A 6,873-nucleotide genomic window follows, 5' to 3' on the forward strand; every position below is an offset into this window, starting at 1 on the left:
GCTTTGGTTCACTATGGACCCCTTGTGCATTTCGTACACTTCTTGTCCTCAGTGTGGTGTGCATAAATATGCCAAGTTTAGATTTGATTTGGTTCCCTCCAATTGATGGAGTCGTTTCCTTAGTCATGTGTAAGAAAAGAGTTTGTTTAAGTAAAAGATTTCAAATGCTATGAGATCATGCTTTTTATGAAGAAATGTTTTTTTTTCTATAGAGAAAATTCATAGCCAAACTTTATTTTATTGATTGGGAGATTACAGAATACATCAAGCGTAATATTTCCTTACAGAGTCAGAATTCACTGGCCTAACTAGATCTTCTCCATCCATTCTAGATAACAGCAAAGCTCCTCCCGAGAATGCTTTCTTCACCACGTAAGGGCCCTCATAGTTCGGCGCCCATTTACTCTGATCTTCTCCTAGTAAAGGCAATATTTTTTTCAGTACAAGATCTCCTTCGTGGAATCCTCGAGGTCGAACCTTTTTGTCGTATGATTTGGCCATCCTTCTTTGGTAAAGTTGATGATGACAGATTGCGGCTATCCTCTTTTCACTGATCAGATTCAGCTGTTCATATCTAACTTTTGCCCATTCTACCTCTTCCAGCTCAGAGTCTACCAGTAATCTCAATGAGGGGATTTCCACTTCTAAAGGCATAACCGCCTCCATTCCATATACCAATGTGTACGGGGTGGCTCCTGTTGAGGTTCGGACTGCGGTGCGATACGCATGAAGGGCAAATGGCAACATCTCATGCCAATCCTTATAGGTGACTACCATCTTCTGAATAATCCTTTTGACATTCTTGTTAGCAGCTTCTACCGCACCATTCATCTTTGGTCTATACGGCGAAGAGTTGGAATGCTTGATTTTCCATTTAGCGCAGAGTTCTATTATCATCTTGCCATTGAAATTCTGGGCATTATCAGTTATAATCTTTTCTGGTGGACCATATCGACAAATCAGATCTCTCTCAATAAATTTCTTCACTACTTTTTGTGTCACATGATCAAATGACCCGGCTTCTACCCATTTTGTAAAGTAGTCGATAGCCACGAGAATAAACCTATGACCATTACTGGCTTTTGGGTTTACAGGTCTAATCACATCAATTCCCCACATCGCGAAGGGCCATGGAGATGTCAAGTTAAATAGAGGAGCTGGAGGGGCGTTGATTTTGTCACCGTATACTTGGCACTTATGACATTTTCGGACATAGTCGATGCAATCCTTTTCTAATGTCATCCAGAAGTAACCGGCTCTTTGTATCTTCCTAGCCATCACGTGTCCATTAGCATGGGTTGAGCAAATCCCTTCATGGACTTCTCGTAACGCGCTTTTTGCCTCAAATTCATCCAAACATCTCAACAAAGTCCCGTCGGATGATTTCTTATACAAGATCTCCCCATCAAGATAAAAATCCATTGCCAACCTCCTCAAGGTTTTCTTGTCGATTTTGGATGCCCCCATGGGATATGCCTGGTTTTGGATGAAATTCTTGACATCATAGTACCAAGGGTTTCCATCCACTTCTCTTGCGACTCAGCAACAATGAGCTGGGTTATTTCTGATATTGATGTGTACTGGTTGTACCTTGTGCCCAAAGTCTATTTTGGCCATAGATGCTAGTGTAGCCAAAGCATCTGCAAACTGGTTTCCTTCCCTTCCTAGATGGGTGAACTCTATTTCCTCAAATTCTCCAGCCAATTTAGATAGGTATTCTTGGTAAGGCCTTAACTTCTCTTCCTTGGTTTGCCATTCTCCTTTTACTTGGCAAATGATCAGCATTGAGTCTCCATACACATCTATCTTTCTGATGTTTAGCTCCAATACAGACTCTAAACCGAGAATGCAAGCTTCATACTCAGCCATGTTGTTGGTGCACCCGAACTGTAGCTTAACTGAAACCGGATACTGCTTCTTATCAGGAGAGATTATCACTGCACCCGCTCCGTTACCACATACATTTACAGCACCATCAAAGTACATAATCCACCAATCTGATTTCTCTTCCTCGATTGCAAGCACATCTTCATCGAGAAATTCAAAGTCTAATGATTCATAATCTTCCATAGCATGGTCAGCCAGGTGATCGGCAATAATACTCCCTTTTACGGCTTTCCTTGTCATATATACTATGTCATACTCAGCCAATAGAACTTGCCATCTTGCAATTCGGCACGATAAATAGGGCTTTTCACAAATGTACTTCAACGGGTCTAATTTGGAAATTAACCACGTAGTGTGATACAACATATACTGACGTAATCTCTTTGCAGCCCATGTCAGTGCGCAACACAGCTTCTCAATCACAGTATACCTAGACTCACATTCCGTGAACTTCTTGCTCAGGTAATAAATGGCCCTTTCCTTCCTTCCGGTTTCATCGTGTTGCCCAAGCACACATCCCATTGCTGTTTCTGTTACTGTTAGGTACAATATCAATGGCCTTTCTGGTACAGGAGGAACAAGCAGGGGTGGACTCAACAAGTACTGCTTGATTTTCTCAAAAGCCTCTTCGCACTCTTCATTCCAAATTCCAGGGTTCTTCTTCCTTAACAAACGAAAGATCGGGTCACAAGTCGTGGTTAATTGGGATATAAACCGAGCAATGTAATTCAACCTTCCTAAGAAACCTCTCACATCCTTCTCAGTCTTGGGAGGTGGCATAGATTGAATAGCCTTTACTTTGTCGGGATCCACTTCTATCCCTTTGTCACTCACCACAAATCCCAACAACTTCCCAGATTTCACTCCGAACGAACACTTCGCCGGGTTAAGTCTCAACTTATATTTCCTTAGTCTTTCAAACAATTTCTTCAATATTTGGACATGATTCTCTCCCTCTCTAGATTTAGCAATCATGTCATCCACATATACTTAAATCTCTTTGTGCATCATGTCATGAAACAAAGTCACCATAGCCCTTTGGTAGGTGGCCCCAACATTCTTTAAACCAAATGGCATGACTTTGTAGCAAAATGTCCCCCATGGTGTTACAAAGGTTGTCTTCTCTTTATCCTCTTGCGCCATTTTTATCTGATTGTAGCCCGAAAATCCATCCATAAAGGAATATGTGGAGCTGCGTGCTGCATTATCAACTAACATATCTATGTGTGGTAGAGGGAAATTATCCTTAGGGCTAGCCCGGTTTAAGTCCCTAAAGTCCACGCAAACTCTGATTTTACCTTCCTTTTTGGGTACCACCACTATGTTTGACACCCATTGTGGATACTTGACTACTTCCAAAAAACTAGCGTTCCATTGTTTTTCAATTTCTGCTTTTACTTTGATTAAGACCTCCGGATGAGTTCTCCTCAACTTCTGCTTAATCGGTTTGCATCTTTCAACCAGTGGTATCCTATGTACTATGATATCAGTATCCAAACCAGGCATATCCTCATAGGACCAAGCAAAGACATCTGCGTAATCTCGGAGCAGTGCAATTAATTCTTCCTTCTCTTCAGGGGTGATCAAAGTCCCTATTTTCAGCTCTCTCTTAATTTCTTCATTACCCACATTTATGGTTTCAAGTTCCTCTTTAGCGGGCCTCCAAGCCTGTTCATGCTGTTCTATTAATTTTGTGAATTCCCCTATGTTTTTCTCCTCCCATTCCTCATCTTCTACAGCTACTATGTATTCTTTAAAGTTTGGCCATTCATTCTCAATGTAAAGTGTAGGTGTTGTTGTGGAGGATCCGCTTTCAGGGTTCCTGAAAGCGGGAAGTGTTGTGTAAGTGCACACTAAGACATCAAGATGAATTTTGAAAATGCATGATCTTATTAAAAGGAAAAGATTGGCTCAAAAACAAAAATAAAATCCAATTGACATCTTGAGCTTCGATTGTCAATGAATAAAACAAATAGAAAAAAGGCAAACAATATAGATAAAATTATAATCCAACAATCGTTGTTGATTACATTTTGAGAACCAATGGAGCTTCTTGGGTTTCCCAATTCTGGAACTTCTCTCCTTCGGCTAGCTTTCGAACGAAAGTCTTGGCTGTAAATTCTTCCAGAGTGTAGATGGTTAATTGCGGTAGCTCTTCATCCCTTCTTCCGGATTCAATCTTCTTAGTAATGTCCTCGACTTGATCTTCCTCCAAAGTGTTTATGTTCATTGAAAAAAGCTTCTGAAGAAGATTTCCATGTTCCTTATCAGGTTGCATCACATATGCGGCCTTTGGAAAAGAAATCCTGATTGGAGGGATGGCTAGGCTTTCTTCTTCAGGCTTCCTTCCTTCAATCCTAGCCATTCTTTTCTCCCTTCTTGCACCAGCAGCTCGCTTGTAATCCTCTTTCTTGGGCTTATATCCAAACCCAAACCTTTGTTCTGCAGCTTTCAGCTTGGTTATATCAATCCATTCAAGTCTTCCTTTCTCGATGTCATTTGGGCAAGGAATCTTGTGCTTCAAAAAGCTTTTAGCGGCCATTTTGGTGGCCTCCGAGATTTCTGGTTTCCTCACCACAGTGTTCTCGGGCACCCACTCGGTATTCACAACTTCAAATGCATGAAGGTTTCCATCCTTACAATCTTCGGCTTCAATGAATGGAACCGCCGCATTTCTTACCATTGATATAGTCTCCTCAGCCTTAACAGTAACCAGAACACCATTGGCAATGTACTTCAAACATTGATGCAGCGAGGAGGTGACAGCTCCCGTAGAATGTATCCATGGCCTTCCTAACAACATACTATAGGAAGGGTGGATATCCATCACTTGAAGGGTTACTAGAAAGACTTGCGGACCCACAGCTAGTTCGACCTCAATTGTCCCTATCACTTGCCTTGGCGAGCCATCGTACGCTCTAGCCGTCATCACACTAGGTTGCATATGTGAGGGATCTACTGGCATTTCATCCAGCATATGCCTTGGTAACACATTAAGGGCTGAGCCGTTATCGATGAGAACTTTACCAATAAGACAATCTTTGCATCGGACCGTGACATATAAGGGCTTGTTATGTCCCGTCCCTTCAGCATCAAGTTCATCTTCCGTGAAATATAAGTAATTGGCAGCATGGACCCTCCCTACTAGATGCTCCATAGTTTTTTGTTCAATATCTTGGGGTACATAGGCCTCATTCAGTACTTTTTGCAAAGCATTACGATGCGGCTCGGAGCTAAGTATTAATGACATGATGGAGATCTTGGCAGGGGTCTTCTTCAACTGATCCACTATAGAATACTCACTATGCTTCATCAATTTCAAGAACTCATTTGTTTCTTCCTCAGTCACAGGTTTATTTACCTCAAGCTCTTTATCGAAGTCCAATACCTCCTTGCCTTTAGCCTTTCTTTGCTTCTCTAGTTCTTTAGGTGTGAAACAACGACCACTCCGAGTTAGCCCACTTATCTCATTTCGGAACAATGACAAAGGAGTTTCGATATTCGAGGTATAACCATAATCTCCGGGCATCGCTCCATAGTCTACTTTGTTTGCATATGAGGGCTTAGTTAATACCAATTTTGAGAGCCCATTAGCTGTTGATTGGACTCTATATTTCCCTCGATTCTCTATCATCTCTATATCTTCATTATCTTTTGCAGCCTCAATCCTTAACTCTCCTAAAGTCAGCATTCTCACAACCTTTTGATGAAATTCAATGCATTCATCAATGTGATGCCCTTTCTTTTTATGGAATGGGCAAAAATCATCTTCCCTTATGCAATGTTCAGATGGTTTCTCCAAATGTCCAGATTGTACCAACATTTCATACAGCCTTGCCATGGTCACCCTTAGCACCTTCTCTTTGCTACCGACCTCCATAGTCCATTACCACCTACAGCATGTTTGGGTAGAGGGTTCGAATTCACATTAGGCGAATCTTCAAAAGTGACCCATCCAATTTTGATCAGTTGCGATACCCTCTTCTTAAAAGCTACGCAGTTTTCGATGCTGTGACCCGTATTACCAGCATGGTATTCACAAGTCAACTCGGGGTTGTACCAGGTAGGGAAAGGTGGTTGCATAGGAGGTAATGGTAGGGGAGCTATCTGCCCAATACTTAGCAACTTGGCATATAACTCCTTTAGGGTTATTGGCAAAGGTGGTAATGGTTCTTCTAATTGTCGGTTATCTTTCCTTTGGTAATTGTTTTGGTTATTGGTGGGGAATTTTGTTTGATGGGGTTGGTTTGGGACGGAGGGTTTGGAAAAGTTGATGCTAGTGATTTGGGAGGTAGGTGTTTGGTAGTTTTGGTAGTTTTTGCCTTTCCCTTTATAACTGTCTTCTAGGTTATTTACCTCAATTTCCTTCTTCTTCCCAACAAAACCCCTCTTCTCTATAGGTTCCGCAATTCTCCCACTTCGGATTCCTTGCTCAATCCTTTCAGCAATTCGCACAGCATCATAGAAATGCTGGGCTGAGCTACCCATAAGATGTTCATAGTATGGGGCCCTAAAAGTATTGGCAAAGAGTGTTACCATCTCCGTCTCTATTAATGGAGGTTGTACATTGATAGCTTGGTCTCGCCACCTTTGAGCATAAGCCCTCACGGACTCTTGAGTTCCTTTCTCCATGGTAATCAGACTGGTCCTATCAGGAGCAATCTCAAGATTGAACTTGTATTGTTTTAAGAAAGCATCTGCCAGATCTGTCCATTTCTTGATCCTAACGTTGTCCAGCCTCATATACCAGCTGAGGGCCGATCCTGTCAAGCTATCTTGGAAGAAGTAAATTAGCAATTTATCATCGTGGATAACTTCTGCCATCTTGTTATAGTAGGAACGAAGATGGGTCTTTGGGCATTCCATTCCGATATACTTAACAAACTCCGGCACTCTGAACTTCTTTGGAATTACGATGTTAGGTACCAAACATACTTCAGCGGCCCTAATTGGGTCAAATAAATCATTTCCTTCAACTGCCCTTAG

At 41.8% G+C, this 6,873-nt stretch overlaps 1 pseudogene; it reads right to left on the reverse strand.

Annotated features, from left to right (window-relative positions):
• Window positions 1–237: 237 nt before the first annotated feature.
• LOC133682899 (uncharacterized) lies at window positions 238–5,767 on the reverse strand (annotated as a pseudogene).
• Between the last annotated feature and the right edge of the window lie 1,106 nt (window positions 5,768–6,873).

This window comes from Populus nigra, chromosome 2 (genome assembly GCF_951802175.1).
Source record: "Populus nigra chromosome 2, ddPopNigr1.1, whole genome shotgun sequence".
Taxonomy (NCBI): Eukaryota; Viridiplantae; Streptophyta; class Magnoliopsida; order Malpighiales; family Salicaceae; genus Populus; species Populus nigra.